The sequence below is a fragment of the Oryctolagus cuniculus genome, chromosome 4 (assembly GCF_051225735.1).
Source record: "Oryctolagus cuniculus isolate XC-2025 breed Fujian yellow rabbit chromosome 4, ASM5122573v1, whole genome shotgun sequence".
Classification (NCBI taxonomy): domain Eukaryota; kingdom Metazoa; phylum Chordata; class Mammalia; order Lagomorpha; family Leporidae; genus Oryctolagus; species Oryctolagus cuniculus.
Genome location: NC_142870.1, coordinates 128,865,969 through 128,885,466, shown reverse-complemented (window position 1 = coordinate 128,885,466; position 19,498 = coordinate 128,865,969). Strand labels below are relative to the sequence as shown.

The window sequence follows — 19,498 nt, the reverse complement described above, 5'->3', positions numbered from 1 at the left end:
TAGTTTTGTTGCAAGGCTCTAGAAATCAGGGGCAAATGTTTTGAGGACATAAATGACGTAAATAGCTATGTCTAAAGGTTTTACAACACTTCATTTATCAATCATCACCCAGAAAAGTGATATTCCATTTAAGTAAAAATTCCAAATAGTGACTGCTTATCACTTGATGACTTGTTTTTCCTTTTCAGTCATTTTGAAGGAGATCTTCTAAAACCTATTCCCATTGCCTGGTGATTGGCAAAGCAATATTATTAACAGAATTTTCTTATGAATCTTCATCAAAATTCAGATTGCTTATATGGCCACTTCTGTTTTCAAAATGCCCAAAAATTAAGTCTATCTTTCATGTGCTACCAATAGTCAGTCTTCAGGGGCCATCAAAGAAGGAGGCACTGTTCTCAGAAGGGAGGAGAGAACTTCCACTTTGCTATGGCTCTGTCTAAATATTGATGGAGTTTGTGGACTCAAGAGGCTTCCATAGCCTTGGCAGCTCATGACAAGAGCCTTGGGTGATCACTGACATCATAAATAAGAGTGTCACTTGTTAAATCAACAACAGGAGTCACTGTGCACTTACTCCCCATGTAGGACCTCTGTCCTTAATGTGTTGTACTATGATAATTAATGGTAAAACTAATCTTCAAACAGTACTTTATACTTTGTGTGTGTGTGTGTGGATGCAAACTGTTGAAATCTTTACTTAGTATAGAGTTGGCCTTCTGTATATAGAGATAATTACAAATGAATCTTAATGAAGAATGGAATGGGAGATGGAGTAGGAGGTGGGACGGGAGTGGGGGTGGGTGGGTGGGTATGGGGGGAAGAACCACTATATTCCTAAAGCTGTACTGAAATTTGTATTTATTAAATAAAAGCTTTCTAAAAAATAGTCTTCAAGAGCATCAAAATAAACAATAAAGAAATAAGAAGGTTGTTACAACTGCATATAATGGTAAAGTCAAAAACAAATGATGGCCTTAAAAACCACTTTCTGACAGTCATGTAGTAATCACAGGTATTTTATTGGTATGCTTCATATTGGCCCCAAATTATTAAGATTATTCAATAGGATTTTTTATTAAAGTAGATTATTGCCAAAAATTTTGGGGACGATTGTAACTTAAATGTTTAATTTTGATCCTGTGTGCTTTGTGTTAAAAGACATAACATGGGTAAATTAAATAAAATTAAATTAAATAGATTAACCATTGTTTTGAGAAGAATGGCTACATGGAAAGGCATTTCTGTTCGGTGATGGACATTTTACTGTGACAGAAGTTTATTTTCTGGCCAGGCATCCCTATGCTCCTATTTCATCCCCCATCACCCTATGTTGCTCTTATTTTCTTAAAAGTTGTTTTTTACTTAAAATCTTCCCATCCACAAGGTTTAAAAAAATCCTGAGGTGATAGACATGCCTGTTTTATAAACACAATGTTGGTGTCCATATGTACTTATTTTCTGCTGGTAATTGAAAAGAATATTTGAATTGTTTTAAACTAGGAAGATGCAGGAAACTGAAAGACAATGAGAAATATCTCATGGCTAATTCTCTCTTGTTTTAATTCTTGAGGAAATCTGGTAGATAATTCACATGCACACACACCCCACACCACCACCACCACTTCAGTCAAGGCCTTCATTATGCCTCAGCTTCTGTATCCTCACTTTCCAGTCGCCTTTCCAGTGCTTCTGGATAATGGTCCTGTGCTCCAGAAAAGCCAGCTCTTAGTGGTCCTCTTACACACCGCGGAAGCTCTCTTCTGTGCTTTCAAATCATCTGGAGTCAGCCCTGGCTCTGCCAGCCCAGCCCTCCAGTCCCAGAACAGACAGAAAAGGCTACTGAATGTGCTCATTATTTTGGTTTTGAAAGCAAAAGTTTATAAGCCTTAAAAGAGACCAGGAGGCAACAGGCATTCCAATAACTGCTCCCACTAATCATATCAAAATATGTTCTCAGTACAAAGTTAGGACTTCACTACATATCCTTTATTTTCCTGATAAGAAGTTACATTTTAGACTCATTTTAGGGATAGAGAACTAAAGTCCAGAGGGGTCAGATAGTATGTCCATCGGCATGAAAGAGAACATTATAGGTCCAGAATTAAATCCCAGTTTGTTCCAGCCCGTGGTGTTGCATCTTAAAGCAAACATCATCCTCATATTTCCTGGTTTCACCTTTCATTGCGGGAACGTCTTCATTTTCAGAAGCAACCTGGCATTTTCATGAAAGCTCCCTCTGACAAGCTCTGTCCTCTGTCCTTGCCAAGACTGTTTTTCTTCCAGGTTCTATAAGCCTAGCAGCATTTACCTATCAAATTACAAATAGCTACATATGGAAGCCAGATTGACACACAGCAGCCAGGTTGATCCCAGTAGTATTTTAGCAAAAATATTCAGGAACATATTGGAATTTCAGGCATTGTGACCGGATTCATGGAGGGCATTTTGGAACAAGGGTAGTTATTAGTGACCTATCGAAGGCAGAAAAGCTGTTTTCTGAAATCTGTATAATCCAATCTTTTGTAGCCACACAATGACAATTGACAGCCATAGTTAGTGGTAGTGGAAGATTTGCTTTATTGATCAGGAAAGGGATCTGGATGGAAATGGTTGATGTCTCTGTGGTTAACGTGTGGATTGTACAGGAAACATGAATCATTGGAAGTATAGGCAGACAGGAGGACATGACAATTGAATGAAATGTCGCAAGAAAAACAAAGGCACTGGCTTTTCAATTCACAGAATAAGTTTCCTAACCATGACAAGAGACAGAGAGGGAAGTGGGATTTCATGCCTACAGATGACAATGCAATTTTCTTCAATTTACTGTATTTCTCAAGTGAAATGCTGCCCAGCAGAATCTCTGAAATAATGGAATTTTTTATATCTCAGCTGTCTCGTAAAGTACCCACTAGCTATATATGGCTATGAGCACTTAAAATGTAGTTAGTTCTACTGAAGAATTGGGTTTTTAAATTAATTTAAACTTAGGTAGTCTTCTATGGCTAGTAGCTACTATATGACATAGTAAAGCAGACAAAATAGAAATGCGTGTGTCTACCTCTCATTCCTGCCAGATTTCACAAGATGCCTTTTTGTTAGGTTTTTATGCTTTCTAAGTGTTGTGAAGGACTCAAGGTTATATTACGTACAGTGCAATTTAGCTCCTACATCTCACATCTCAAAATGTCAGTTATGGTAAATAGTGTCATTAAAATAAAAATAATTTCACAAATATGCATCAGTAATGAGTGTGCAAAGATCCAAATAGCATCAGATAGTAATGACTAAAGTAGCATTATTATTTAAAATGATGCCATGGAGGAAGGAGCTCCCTGGATAAGCACCAGCCAGCGACAAGGACATCCTTCCTTAGTGGCTGCACATTGTGAGGAAAGGGGGAACTCGTGAAAGGAAAGGTGAGAATATAACTCAGGTTTTTCAAATCCAAATGTCTACAGGGCCTGGGCAAATAACAATATGTGATGTGTAAATCTAAGCTAAGTATGAAGCAGAGGGACCCCCTCCTGTCCCCAGCTAGTATATTCTCCAGTCATGGCAGTGAGCCATGGCATTCTGCCCTTACCAACATCACCACTGCCCCAGCCCATCTGGTGTCTTTCAAGTGGTTTTTAACACCACCGTACTAAGGGAGTTCTAAATTCTCCTTCAGTTCTGATGTTCTTTGACTCTAGGATTATGTGCCTAATATCTATAAAGAAGGAGAAAAAGGGTTTTGTTGGAATCTAAATGTTCCATCTTGGAGGTTTGATGTATAAGGATAATTTGTATCTGCTACAAGCACTTATAAGGAAAGGGATTTAGAGATTATTATGTATTTTTTTTTCCCTTGTAAAGTGCTATTCATCATTATTTGCATACCAACTAAGAATCCTAACTTAGGGAACATCCATGGGTCTCTAACTAGTAGTGTGTGTGTGTGTGTGTGTGTGTGTCTTATATAATTTGCATTATATCACCACATATCCACCCATCAACAATTTAGGAACATAATAGATGCTCAGCGAGCATTTAATGAATGAATGATACAGAAATCCCTATAATGAGAGCAAATACCTTTCTGCTTTTTAGAGTTAATTACCCAACATCTTCATGCTAAAAAAAAAAAAAAAATCCAAATCCTTTCATTGTGATAGGTCACTTTGTGCTTTTATTCATTTTTCAAGTCAGACAGAAAACAAGATATATTATTAAAGTCAATGATAAGAATTTGTGCTTGCCTATTGTAAATCCTCAGAGAATAGCCACAGAAAAGTGTCAGTTATCTGGGACTTTGCTAAGTCACAACTATATTTCCATCCCATCTTCACTCTCAAGACCCAGCAGTTAGCTTCTGCTAAGTGTGGAATCATTTTCTTTGCGTTTATTCTGCCCAAAGACCTTGATGAATCTGTAAGTTTACGGCTTTTAATGAGTATAGGAACATTGCCCCTTATTTCTGTTTTCTGCTCTTTCTTCCTTCCTTCTGAGTCTCCAGTTACCTACAAACTAGACTGCTTGATATCGTCCCTTAGATTGCTGGAGCTGTGTTTATATTTTTCAGTTTTTATTTCCTCTGTGTTTCCTTTTGGAGAGCTTCTATCACTTTATCTTTACACTTCTTGATTTTTTCTTCTGAAGTGAATCACTGCTGCTAATTTTATCCAGTGAATTTCTCATTTCAAATATTTAATTTTCATCTCTAAAAGTTTTCATTAATTTCTCTTTTATATACTTTATTTGTGTTCTCATTATGTTCATATTTTCTTTTATATCCTTGAGAATATAGAGCATATTTATAACATATTTTAAAGTCCTTATTACAATTTTATCATCTCTTTAATGTCTGGATTGTTTCTATTGAGTGATTTTCTCTGGGTTACAAATTTTTATTCTTTTTCATATATCTAGTAATTTCTTATCAAGTGCCATGCTGTGAATTTAAAGTTACTGAGCGCCAGATAGAGTTATATTCTTTTAAAAATTGTTATATTTTAGCCATATTTTAAAATTTTTAGCTTTTGTGATAGGTCACACACATAGCTTTTAGTCTCCTTTGAAAGTCATTTTAAGGAAGGTCTAGAATAAAATTTATTCTGCGCCATGTTAGTTCTATTTCTAAAATGAGCCCTTTTGTGAACTCTACTGAAGGTTTTGTGTATTCAATCAGGCATGTCTACTGTACATGCCGGGAATTCAGAAAAAATTCCCGGATCTGTATGTGTCCTGTGAATTGTTCACCTCACGGCTCCAACATAATTTTTCTTTCCCCAGAAGATGTTCTGAGTTTGGACTCAGGGAGCTTCTAGTGCTCATTCATATTTGGTATTCAGATGAAGTATCACAGAGGTTGCCAGTCAGCTCTTGGAGGTCTCTCTACATAAATTCCTTTATCCCAGGCTCTTTACCTGAAAAATTCTAACTGCTACAAGCAGAAGTTTCCTGATTTTTAAGCATGACTTCCTATTATGTATGTGATTTTACGTCAGTTGCTTTTAACATCCCCCTCCCTGACCACTGCTGCTTAATTATGTATAAAATAAAAAACATTCCTGAATAAGTGATTTTTCTCTTAGGTTTCTAATTCCTCTCTTCTTGGGAGAACCTAAAATATTTTTAAATCTAGATCTTTTACTGAATATATGAAACCACTTTTGGGACAAGACACATTTATACTCCAAATGGAGAGTCTGGTAGAGATGCATAGGCAGAAAGAATTAGATCCTGTTGACTCACAGTTCCAGTGATTAAGTGGTGGTACCTGCAGTTTCATGAAAATGAAATATGAACCTCAGTGAAAATAAAACCATAATATTAAATAGATTTTTATTATAATTTATTAATTGATCATTGGTAGATTTTGCTTGCTTTTCTGGGTGTTATATGCATGTCTAAGTTTTAAGTGAAACTCAAAGTGATTCAACACAAAAGTTTTGTGCAAAATAAATCCTGAGAGATCAGGCTAAATTTAGCTTAGCAGACAAGACATCAGTGTACTGGATCAAAGTGCGTGGGTTAATTTCTAGTTCAGGCTTTTGACTCCAGATTCCTGTCAATGCAGATACTTGGAAGCAATGGTGATGGTTCAGATAGCTGGGTCCCTGCCACCCTCATAGGAGACCTGAATTGATTTTCTGGCTTTGAGCTGCAACCCTGAATTAGTCATGGCCTTTCTTGACATCAGGGGAGCGAACCAGCAGATGGGAACTTGCCTGCTCTCTGTCTTTGTCTTTCACTGTCTACATCTATTTGCCTCTTAAATCAATAATTTTTTAAAGATTTATTTATTTACTTGAAAGTCAGAGTTACACAGAGAGAGAAGGAGAGGCAGAGAGAGAGAGGTCTTCCATCCGCTGGTTCAATCTCCAATTGGCCACAATGGCCAGAGCTGTGCCAATCCGAAGCCAGGAGCCAGGAGCTTCCTCTGGGTCTCCTACATGGGCACAGAGGCCCAAGGACTTAGGCTATCTTCTACTGCTTTCCCAGGTCACTGCAGAGAGCTGGATCAGAAGTGAAGCAGCCAGGATTCGAACCAGCGCTCATATGGGATGCCAGCACTGAAGGTGGCAGCTTTACCTGCTATGCCACAGCACTGGCCCCTAAATCAATAATTTTTAAAAAATATTTAAACCTGGCTTTAAATGTAGTTATGAAGTTTGCCAGTTACTACTCATACTGAGTGGGGAAGATGATGTGGCTGCAGATATAGTTAGCCAAAAATTATCATAGTATGTTTTAACCTTGAAGATGATAAATATGATCTGTTACCAGAATTGATCTAATAGTCATCATCTTGAAGTATATCAAGTATAACTTTGTAGTTTACTTCCATTTGAATCATAAATTTCATAATTTGATGTGATGCAAATTGTTCAAATGTATATAATATCAAGGTGTTCATATTGCTATTTACTCTTTTACAATACAATTCAACTGAAAAAGAAAAAGATTTTTAAGTGGAAAATTAACATATATTATGAACCCTACATGGAGAAATATCAGGAAGGGTTATTCAAGGTCAAAAATAGTTTAATAACATTGTATGGTACAAATTTGGAAAGTTAATAGACCACATTTTTTAAAAATACTGATCTATCCCTGTAACTTATCCTAAGCAATATTGTGAATTTATTAAGGTAAACAGCAAAGACCTTGTGACACCGTATTTCAAAGTGAAACACTGCATGATGTACATCTTCAAATGTTCTGCAACATAAATAGTTAAATTTGCCATGGACAGTCTGGAAAATCGCCTGGAAAGAGGAGGCTGCACATTATTTTGCTTCGACATGAGATCTACGGAGTTGGAGAGCTATGGATCCCACCACTTTTTTGTCTCCCTCCCTTAGGGTTAGTTGTTGCACTTCCTTATAACAAAAGTGCTTTCAAAAATCACTAGCATAATAATGGATGATAGCACACTGATCCAGTCACATTTCTGTTCTTTTGTAGTACGGTTAAAGATTTTATTGTTGTCTTGACCCAGCTAAAATAAAACAGATGCAAGTAAATCAGAAAAAGATGTGAATTTGGCATATGAGGAGACAGAGAGTAGAATTAATATTTTTTCCTTATTATTTAGTTAAGCAATGATAAACATACCCTGTTATTGTGAAGAAGGAGTAATACTTTAGTAGTAAAAACCACTAAATTTTGCCAAGTTTGAAATTTGTAATAAATAGAGCTTTGGAAAAAGAGAGAAATGGGCAGCACATGACACTAACATCTGGGAAATCTAAACAATAGGATGGTTCATCATTGAATTGCTTTCTCAATAAATATCTATTGAATGTTATATACGTGTGTATGTGTGTGTGTGTGTGTGTATAATTGTAACTAACACTGTGCTAAGTTATGTGGGAAATACAAACCACATTAATTCAAAATGTAACCATCATCATAGAAATGATCACTGCAAGATAAAAGTGAGAAACCATAAATAAACCATAGTTTATTTACTTTTAACTCCAAATAATTTTTATGGTACAGTTTTGTAAGAAAAGGAACAATCCAAAATATATCAGTATGATTAAAGTTTACAAAATTGTTTATCAATCAGTTTGGATGTTGCATTAGTCAGTATTCTCCAAAGAAAGAATTGATAAGATATATGTAGGTACATGTGAAAGGAGATTTATTTTGGGAACTGGCTCACATGAACATAGAGGCTGAGAAGTCCAATGAGGGACCATCTGCAAGTTGCAGATCCAGGAAATCCAATAGTAGGACTCAACACACAAGGCCAGAAAAAATGGATGCCCCATCTGAAGGAGAAAGAGAATTTGCCTTGTCTCTTCCTTTTTGTTCCATTCAGGTCCTCAATGGACTGGATGATGCCTTCACACTGGTGAGGGTGATGTTCTTTATTCAATCTACTGATTCAAACGTCAGTCTCTCCTGGAAATATTCTCACAAATAGAAGCAGCAGTACTGTTTTCCAACTAACTGTGCATACTTTAAGTCATTCAAGTTGACACATAAAATTATCTATCACAGATGTTGATAATGGAGACAAAACTAAGTTTTAGTTGAACAAAAACAAAATAGTCAATTGTTGCTGAGGTCCATGGCCTGCGATATTCTTAAAAAGCAAGAACATCTAGATATAGTTTGAGTACATACTAAAAGATTCTTGAATTAGTTACCAAGAATCCTTTAAAGGCTGGCACTGTGGCGCAGAAGATCCAGCAGCCACCTGTGACCCCAGCATCCCATACTGGAGGCTCAGATCGGGGGATGCTCTGCTTCCGATCCAGCTCTCTGCTAATGTACTTTGGAATGCAGCAGATGAGGGTCCAAGTGATTGGGCCCCGCCACTCATGTGGGAGACTATGATGGAGTTCCTGGCTCTTGGCTTCAGCCTGGCCCAGCCTACCATGGCAGCCATTTGGGGCGTGAACTAGTGGATGGAAGATCTCTGTCTCTTCCACTTTCTCTGCAACTCTGCCTTTCAAATAGATAAGTGAATAAATCACTTAAAAACAGAAGCTATGAGAATTTAAGCAGGAAGCAAATATTTTCATTCTAAAAAGTTATATATCTCTTTTTCCTTTTTAGAAATACATTCTAGACAAACTTTTCAACATTGATGTTCTATCCAAAACTTTACATATTCTATCATATAACATTCTATTATATCAGTGCCGCTTTAATTCTTAAGTAGACATTACTATATAGTAAAATAAAGTGTAAAAATCTGAACTGTAGATAATTTTCTTCATTTTTTTTCTCTTTCCACACAACATTAAGCAGGAAATTATAATGGATTAAGATACACAATGTGACCAGTGCTGTGGCGTAGTCGGTAAAGGTACCACCTGCAGTTCTGGCATCCCATATGAGCACCAGTTCAAATCCCAGATGCTCCACTTCAAATCCAGCTCTCCACTATGACTTGGGAAAGCAGTAAAGATGGCCCAAGTCCTTGGGCCCCTGCACCCATATGGGAAGACCCAGAGGAAGCTCCTGGCTTCTAGCTTCAGATTGGCACAGCTCCACCCATTGCGGCCTACTGGGGAGTGAACCAGAGGATGGAAGACCTCTCTCTCTCTCTCTTTCTGCCTCTCCTCTCTCTGTGTAACTCTGGTTTTCAAGTAAATAAACAAATCTTTAAAGATATATGATAATTTTAAATAAAATAACTCTATATAAATAAGCCAATAAGGGAAATATAGAATGTCAAAGATTACTTATTTATAAAATAATTGATTAATATTTTAATACAGGCAGGGAATCATTAAAAATATGTCTTGATCCATTTTAATTTTTCTAGCTGAGGGAGAAACTTCTTCCTTATTATTTTTCCCAAGCAATATTGTATGTCACCATGGAGAAGGGATGATTCATCAATGATTCAGTAAGTTTTATTCACATTCTCTCTGTAACCTTTTTGGAATTTTCAGTTAAAACAGCTAAAATTCTTGTGCATAAAGTATACATTAAAATATTTTTGTTTCTCAATCTTCTACCTAATAACAAGTATAACTTTACAAGGTATATATATATTTTATATATATAAATTTTTAATCAATGCTAACCAGTGGAGAATTGTTAATTTTCCCAATTTACTATATGCCAAACAACCAAGGAATAAGCAATTAAAATTGCTCCCTTAACAAATAAAAGTAGACAGTAATCTATCTAGTACTTGAATTATGCCTCACATGTACAAATATGATAAAGTAATAGGATGAATATGACAAAATAATGTATTGTACTACATGTGATAAAATGAATAAGATGGCAAATATAAACTATACAGTTAATAAAAATTAAAAACAATTTTTAAAAATGTTTGTAAAGATTGATTTTTAAATAATCTTTGAAAGGCAGAAAGAGACAGAGAGATCTTCCATCCACTGGTTAACTCCCCAAATGGCCACAATGGCTAGGGCTGTGCCAGTCCGAACCAAGATCTTCTTCCAGGTCTCCCAGCTGGCTTCAGGGACCCAAGAACTTGCCCATCTTCAACTGCTTTCCTAGGAACATTAGAAGGGAGCTGGAACAGAAAAGTAGCTGTCAGTTTTTGAACTGGTGCCCATATGGGATGCTCATGTCATAGGCAGGGCCTTAACCCACTATGTCACAATGCCAACCCCAGTTTTTAAAAATTGGTTGTATTTATATGAAAAGCAGTGAGGCAGAGGCGGACAAACATCTCTCATTCACTGTTCACACCCCCAACAGCCCCTAATAGCGAAAGCTGAGATTCAAGAATTCAGTCTGGGTGTCCCACATGGATGGCAGCAATTCAACTCCTTGAGCCTTCACCTGCAGACATCATGCTGATTTGCATTAGCTGGAATCTGGAATTTGACGCAGAGCTGGGACACAAACCCACGCACTCTGACACACAATGTGGAAGTGGAGCAGTGGGGGTGCTGGTGCTGCAGGCTGCTGGCCCCGATGTCCCAAGTGACCTCCTAACTGCTATGCTCCTATCTTGACTGCATTTGACTGTTTTTGAAAGGTGTCCTCTGGTTTGACATTGATGAATTTTTGTTTTTCTCAAAAATCATGTTACAGAAATGAAATGAATAGGTCAGGACTTCAGTACTAAAGACACCAGAACTGAATTCTACATATAACCTAAGCTTGGACCCTACTGCCCAGATACCTTCAGAAGACTTCTTGATTTCAACAGTCTAAGACTCTCAGAGAGCAGCCCACACTGTGGCACAGCAGGTAAAGCCACCACCTGTGGAGCCAGCATCCCATATGGGCACCCATTCGAGTTCTGGTTGTTTCACATCTGATCCAGCCCCCTGCAAATGTGCCTGGGACAGTAGCAGAGAATGGCTCAAGTACTTGGGCCCCTGCACCCAAGTGGCAGACCCAGAAAAAGCTCCTGGCTCCTGGCTTTGGACCCATCCATCTCCGGCCTTTGCTGCCGTTTGGGGAGTGAACCAGCAGATGGAAAATTCTCTCTCTCTCTCTCTCTCTCTCTTTCTCTCTCTCTCTCTGTAACTCTGCATTTGAGATAAATAAATTGGGGCCAGCTCTGTGGCATAGTGGGTAAAACCACCGCCTGCACTGCCGGCACCCCATATGGGCCCCAGCTCGAATCCCGGATGCTTCACTTCCAATACAGCTCTCTGCTATAGCCTGGGAAAGCAGTGGAAGATGGCCCAAGTCCTTGGGCCCCTGCACCAGTGTGGGAGATCTGGAAGAAGCTCCTGGCTGTTGGCTTTGGATTGGCACAGCTCAAGCTATTGTAGCCAATTGAGGAATGAACCAGTGGATGGAAGACCCCCCCCTCCTCTCTCTCTTTCTCTCTCTCTGCCACTCTGTGTAACTCTTTCAAATAAATAAATCTTTTTAAAAAAGAAAGAAGAAAGAAATAAAGAAAGAAAGAAAGAAATTTTTAAAAAGACTTGATCAGAGAAATTAGCCATGCTATGCAAGAGTCCTGAGACACAGACTGTTTTATGTTGCCAAATTAGTGGTAATTTGAAGACTACAGAAAACTCACAGAAATGTAACAAAATTACCTGTATTTTACTTAAAGTACACTAAAACTATAGAAAAATATAGAAAACTAATCTTTTTGAAAAAATATAACCACCATTCCATTATTACAGCAAACAAATTAACAATTGCTGTACATCTGATATTAAGAGGTGTCAGGGGAGTTGCTCATCCTGGCCGCCATATTTTGTGTTAAGTAAGCATTAATAAACCAGTCACAAAAGTTAACAACAAAGTGTAACCTAGCAACTATGGAGGAGCCAATTCAAACCACTTCCACAAACTTTTGGATCACATCCTAATAAAACCTGGAGCCTGTTTTTCTGCAATTAGTCAGTTAAAGAGTTGTATTCAAATGATTGTGGAGACTACATTGCTTAGAACATGTTAAATCATGTCATAGTTAGTTTCCCCTCTTTGATGAGTCTCTGCAATTTTCAATAATGACAATGAGTCATTCATTCTAAAAGTTTTTGGAGAGTATGCCATTTGCAATTATATATTACCAATTTCTCACAGTGGTGCTTTTCTCTTTTCAGTCTCTTTTTGTACTATACTCAAGGACTTCATTTGGTTTCTCAGATGAACTATACAAAGAATAAAATACTAGATGAAAAATACCCAAGTGTTAATAATTTTTACTTGGATAGAGTTTAAGTGTATTAGTAATATTACTTTCTGAATTAACTCAATTTAGAATTTTTGTTTCCAAATTTAAAAAACTAGTAATTTTTAAAAATACTTACACTTCTGACATAAATTCTTTTGTGAATTTTACCTTTTGATTATCCTTAGGAAAATGTTCCTGGATGTTCTTTCAGACTTTGCCTATCCATCTCCCTGAAGTACTCCTTTGCAGTACTCCTCTAGATCCTTCTTTAAAGGCCTTCGACAGATCTGTCTTCTTTTTAGAATATTCCCAATGTATTATGGAAAGAAACTATTGATGCATCTCACTTACCTTTAATGTAAGAACAGCAAAAACTCATGAAGTCACATGGTTACTGATTCCCAAGCTTGGCTCTTGCAAATTGTGGCCTATTTTGGTTTGGAACAAGTATTTTGTGAGTATTTGCTGATAATGGAAGATATAGTAGTTGAAATTACCTTGAGGGGCCTGCATTGTGACATAGCAAGTAAAGTTGCTTTCTGCAACACCATGATACCATATGAGCAGTTCAAGACCTGACTGCTCCACTTCCAATCCAGCTGCCTGCTAATGCGCCTAGGAAAGCAGAAGATGCCACAGTAGTAAGGGAAGAAGAACCTGGTTCAGCCTGACCCAGCCCCAGCTGTTGCAGCTGTTTGAGGTGTAAGCAAGCAGAGTGGAAGGCCTCTTTCTCTGCAACTCTTTCACATAATAAAATAACTAAATCTATAAAAAAAGAAATTACTTTAAACATAAAGTAATCAACATAGCCACAAAATCTTGGTTTGTTGTTAAAAGATTCAAATCATCAGTTCTAAATGTGTGGACCACAGTCTTTACAAAAAGTCTTCTAATAACATGCAAATAATTAGTAACCTGCATTATATATACATTCTGTTAGAATATTGTACTGCTGTTGTTCAAACATATGTGTTGTTATGAATAAGAATTGTTAGTGTTATTGAATTTTTAGCAGTTCCACCATTATGTGTTTTCCGAGTCTATGACTAATAAAAGTCAAAAGACAGTATTGTAGGATTCTGCTGTATCTTTATAACTCCATTAATGAAAAAAAAAATTAGTCTCTAGGGGCCAGCACTGTGGCACAGCAGGTTAAGCCACCATCTGTAGCTCTGGCATTCCATAGGAACGCCTCTTCGAGTCCCTGCTGCTCGACTTCCAATCCAGCTCCCTGCCAATGTACCTGGGAAACAGAAGATGCCTCAAGTATCAATGCCCCTGCACCCACGTGAGAGACCTGGATGAAGCTCCTGGCTATGGCTTCAGTCTGGCTGAGCCCCAGCTGTTGTGGCCATTTGGGGAATGAACCAGCAGATGGAAGATCTGAATCTCTCCTTCTCTCTCTGTAACTCTTTCAAATAAATAAATCTTTTTAAAAATCTCTGGGTAGAGCAATAGAAAGAAACATGAATCAGAAAGGATGTACATCAATTGATTCCAATAGTGATCTTTGTTTCCCTTCTTACAATGTTTGTATGTTTTCTAATCTTTTATGATAGTCACATACTACTTCTACAAATCCTTCTCACCAAACATATCTATATATATCCATACATATGTTGTGTAGGTATATTCCCCAGAAAAAGAATTTTCAGGAGGTAAACATGCATCATATCTTGACAATCAAGGAAACTTGCAAGCCATTAATTAAATGAGAGCATGAGTTTAGTTTCCCTAGTATGTTCCAAGAATCTGAGCTGTCATATTTTGTGAATTTTCAGTCATTCTGTAACATAAGTGACTTCATTTGAAGCTTTCTAATAACAGTATAAATGCTGGTAATTGGCTTTTGGGAAGAACAGAATGCATTAAGACCCAATTTCTGAATGTTTTATAACAAAATAACACATTGTAAAGCTGCTGAATATGACTGTCAGAGTTCAGTCTGTAGTGGCCAAATGGGTATGCACTTGCCATCAATTGTCAGAATCGATTCTCAGATGTCAGAAATGGTTAATTCTATTGAAAAAGATAGCTGCTTCCAACAAACAGTTATTAAATTCCTCCTAAGAAACACCACTTCTCTTTTTGATGCTTATATTCCCTACAAACTATGAATTCCTACAACATTTGCAAATAGGGATCTCATTATTACTCCAACAAACAAACAAAAAGCAAATAGTGAAGACAATGAATGCTTTTATGAAAACTTCTAACAATAACAGCACCATTTTTCCCTGGAAGCCCTGTTAAAGTGGCCACTGCTATCTCACGGGGGCTATGATTGCTGTAAATACCACCAGTGGCTGTGTGTTGCCTTGTCTAAGCCTAGGTTGGCCAGTTTCCAGCAACTCCCTTCTGGGTACTTTTACTCTGACCTGACCCTCATTTTGAAACATGTTCTTGTGTTGTAGCAGTTGTGTACTGTTAAAGAACATATCCTTTCTTTGTCTCACTATAGAAGTAACAAACATAGCTCTCATTCAGTTGACAGCAACAAAAAGCATTTCACCTTGTATAAAGTGTCTCTACTCAGAAATTTGAAATATTCATACAGAAAAGGATGTTTCTTCTAAAAGTGCTTCTGTCGACATAATTCATTTGCTAGGGCATGAAGACTCTTAGAATTCATATCATTTGACTAAACTTGTAATGGATATTCCAGAATGAAAAGTATTATATCTTTAAATCATTTCACATTTATGATAAAACAGAAAATGCAGTGTTGATTAGAAAAATTTAATCAAGAAGTTAGGTTAAAATTGAAAACTATTTTAAAGAGTTTAATTTCATTTTGTATTACTTATTCAAGAAGATTAGAAAGACTATTATTTGTATTTTATAATTCACTAGTTCCATTAAACAAATATAATTTTTTTGAGAAACTGGGACAGGAAAGTAGTATGGAGCAAGAACAAAGTAAAGCATATTCCTGGCTTTAGAGCTGACAGTTCATACTGTATTTTCCTGATTCTTAGATTCTTACTGCTTCCATATTTAAATAAATCCAAATGCATACGTTAGAAAAAATATTTTTAATCACTTGTGCATCTTACTTGGCTTCTTCCTCTCCTGCATCTGATGATTTAGAAATAGGAAACCAGAAAGTCAATGCCACTTAATGCCATGGGAATGTTCTGAATTTCAGTGAGAGAAAAAGAGTACATGAGCAAGGTCTTAAGAAAGTCTTATTCAACATGAGATTATTTATTTGACTGCCATGCTCTAAATGAATAAGTGTTTCTGCTCCCAAGAGAAATTGACATGTGTCCTTAGGACTCCATGCAAGAGAATGATAGAGAAAGACTAAATTAAGAAAGTTGTGAAGATGTTGTAGTGCCAGTTTATTTTTTCTTAAAATAATGTTAAAAATGTTAAACAGGCATTGTGGTGCAGCAGATTAAGCTACGGCTTGGGATGTCTACCTCCTATATTGGAGTTCCTATTCAAGTCTCACTACTCTGCTTCTGATCCAGCTTCCTGCTGATGCTCCTGTGGAGGCAGCAGAAGCTGGCCCAAGTACTCGGGTTCCTGTCCCCCTCATGGGAGGTTCAGCTAGAGTGCCAGGCTCCTGGCTTCAGCCTGGGCCACCCTGGCTATTGCGGGCATTTCGGGAATAAACCAGTGGATGGAACAAGTTTTTCTCTCTCTATCTCTCCCTCACTCTCTGTCACTCTACGTTTCAGATAGAAAAAAAAAAAAAAACTTAAATAGATATATTAAATAGCTCTTCATTGTAAAGCTAAAAGAATTTCCCGTAGGCTGTCGACTTATTCTGTACTCTGGAATCTATAGCCAAGGACTTGCTATCCAATGGTATTGTGCACCTGGAATGTGGCTAGTGCAATTGAGGACTGAAATTTTTTAATTAATTAATTTATTTTCATAGACAAGGTGACACAAAAATCTCCCATCATACCCCAAATGACGAAAACAGATACAAGGCAGGATTAGGCCAGGCCTAAGCCAGGAGCCAGGAGCCAGAAACTCAATCTAGGTCTCTCATATGGGTAGCAGGGATCTAACCATTTGAACCATCACCTGCTGCTTCCCAACAAGCATATTAGCAGGAAGCTGGAATCGGAAGTAGGTTGAAGACTCAACCCCAGACATGCTGAATGACATTTAGATATCCCATCTTTTCTTAACCTTACACCAAACACCTATGCTTGAATTTTAATTGTACTTAATTTTAAGCAATTGATGCTTCCATTCAAAAATGGAAATACTATAATTTTCTATATTACTACATGTTAAAAGGGTAATATTTTTCTATATTAAGTTAAATAAAATGATTTACTAAAATTCTTCTCAATTGATTCTTTACTTTCTTTTTATTTTTTACTTGAAAGATAGGGTGACAGAGAGGGAGACGAAGAGGGAGAGAGAGAATCTTCTATCCACTGGTTCATTTCTTAAATGCCCACAACAGCCAAACAGCCAGGGCTAAGCCTATCTGAAACCAGAAGCCCAGAACTCGATGCAGGACTCCCACAATCATGGCAGGGACCCAACCACTTTGAGCTCACCTGCTGCCTCCCAGAATGTGCACTGGCAACAAGACCAATAGGAGCCAGAGGAGGGATTCAAGCTGGCGCTCCAGTATGGGATGCTGGCATCCCAAGCAGTGGCTTAACTCGCTGCACCACAACAACCACTCTTTTTAATGCAGTTACTAGAAAATTTTAATGCTATATGAGGCTTGCACTTTATTAGTATTGAACCAGCACCAGTCTAGGGACAAAAACAAAGCTTTCTTTTCTTGATTACTCAACATTTCAAATAAAACATGCCACCTGATCCACAGTTCCCCTTGTCCTGCAGTAGAAGACTTTTTGGTTGCAAGTGACAGAAGTCTAGTTCAAGCCGGCGCTGCGGCTCACTTGGCTAATTCTCCACCTGTGGTGCTGGCACCCTGGGTTCTAGTCCCGGTTGGGGCACCGGATTCTGTCCCGGTTGCCCCTCTTCCAGTCCAGCTCTCTGTTGTGGCCCAGGAGGGCAGTGGAGGATGGCCCAGTGGAGGATGGCCCAGCTGCTTGGGTCTCGCATCCGCATGAGAGACCTGGCTCCTGGCTTCGGATCAGTGTAGCACACTGGCTGTAGCGGCCTTTGAGGGGTGAACCAACGGAAGGAAGACTTTTCTCTCTGTCTTTCTCTCTCTCACTGTCTAACTCTGCCTGTCAAAAAAAAAAAGTTAAAAAAAAAAAGAAGTCTAGTTCAAGTGGTTTTAAGAAAAAATAAGAATGTTGGGGCCAGTGCTGTGGTGCAGTGGGTTAAACCTTGGCCTGAAGCGCCAAGCATCCCATATCGGTGCCGGTTCTAGTCCTGGCTGCTCCTCTTCTGATCCAGCTCTCTGCTATGGTCTGGGAAAGCAATAGAAGATGGTCCAAATGCTTGGGCACCTGCACCCACATGGGAGACTCGGAAGAAGCTCCTGGCTCCCGGCTTTAGATTGGCTCAGCTCCAGCCGTTGCAGCCATCTGGGGAGTGAACCAGTGGATGGAAGACTTCTCTCTCTGTCTCTACCTCTCTCTGTAACTCTTTCAAATAAATAAAATAAATATTTAAAAAAAAAAGAATAAGAATGTACTGGCTCATCAAATGAAAAAAAGAGAAATGTGGTTCAGACACAGTTGGAAGCAGGAGCTCTGATGATGTCTTTAGAACTTAGTCTCTCCTCTTGCTCTCCCTCTGCTTTGCTCACTGTGGCATACTTCTTTTGCTGCTAACTCCTCACTGTGATCCTTAGGAGTATCAGATTTGCATGTTTCTTAGAGGTAGCCAGTTACTGCAAAAGTAGAGCTTAACGTTTCCAGAAATAAGTGTTACCAGCTGGCTTGAATCATGTGTGTCTCTTTGCACTGAACATTGTGGCAAAGGGAACAGATTAGACTTATTCACCAGACATTGGTCACACGCTTACATCTACCTTGTTATAAGAGATAAATCAAGGTTGGTACCTCCGGTGGGCTGAAACCAAGGAAGGGCTTGTTCCTCAAAGGAAAAAAGCATGAGACTTTCTACCACAAGAAAGAGACTCAGTAACGGGTAAGAAAAAAAGCAGAGATACCCAAAAGACCTCATTGTGCACACTCACAACATGTTAGTCTGTCTTTCTTCACCATAGGATATATTTGGTGCTCTTCATTTACTTACCGATGTCTCTTTCTTTCTGCTTCCCCTGTTTGTGCTCCTTCATCAAGCCCTCTTCCAACCTTTCCAGTTTGTGTTCCCAAATAGGACATCACATGCAACTCTATAAATGTGATACTATCTCTGTCTTCCCTGCCTTTTCCAATTTGCCCCACCCTTCCAGACACCCTTGAGTTCCCACCCATCCTTTGAGTCTTGGGGAAATCTTCATGTTTCTAAGGCAATCTGGATTTCCTCTAGCCCAGAATGTCTTCTATAATTTTCTACCTCTGTGTTTCTTCTGAACCTGTACATCTTCTAATACATCAGATTTACATGTATGATTTGATTGTGTGACAGGACTAACGTAGAATTTATTTAAGATTTATTTCTTGTTTAGGTTACTTATCCATTTTAAAAACAAATTTATTTATTTATTTTAAAATGCAGAAAAACAGATAGAAGACAGACAGACAGAGAGATCTTCCATCTGCTGGTTCACTCTGCAAGTACCCACAACAGCCAGGTCTGGGCCAGGCTGAAGCCAGGACTCTGGAGCTCCATCAGGATCTCCCATGTGGTGGTGAGGGACACAACTCCTTGATCCATCACATTCCGCCTCCAAGGCTGGGCCTTAGCATGAAGCTAGAATAGTGAGCAGAGGTGAGAAACCACATACTCTGATCTAAAATGTAGGCATCCTAAGCATTGGATGTCATAACCCTCAGCCAAATAGCTGCCCACTAATGTAGATCTTAAGTAAGATCTGCAAGGATGGTCTATTAA

At 38.2% G+C, this 19,498-nt stretch overlaps 1 long non-coding RNA gene across 17 annotated transcripts in view; it reads right to left on the bottom strand.

Moving 5' to 3' along the window:
* LOC103350420 (uncharacterized) overlaps window positions 1–19,498 on the bottom strand; it is a 220,619-nt gene that overhangs the window by 166,962 nt on the left and 34,159 nt on the right. For 3 of the 17 annotated variants that reach the window (XR_016232663.1, XR_016232651.1, XR_016232685.1), the window contains one exon: window positions 12,932–13,008. The exons of 12 other annotated variants lie outside the window; for them this stretch is intronic. This is a non-coding gene — a long non-coding RNA (uncharacterized LOC103350420). Of the gene's footprint in view, window positions 1–12,931; window positions 13,009–13,077; window positions 13,196–19,498 lie in introns of all 17 variants that reach the window. 2 more of the 17 variants (XR_016232661.1, XR_016232664.1) reach the window with 1 other exon arrangement.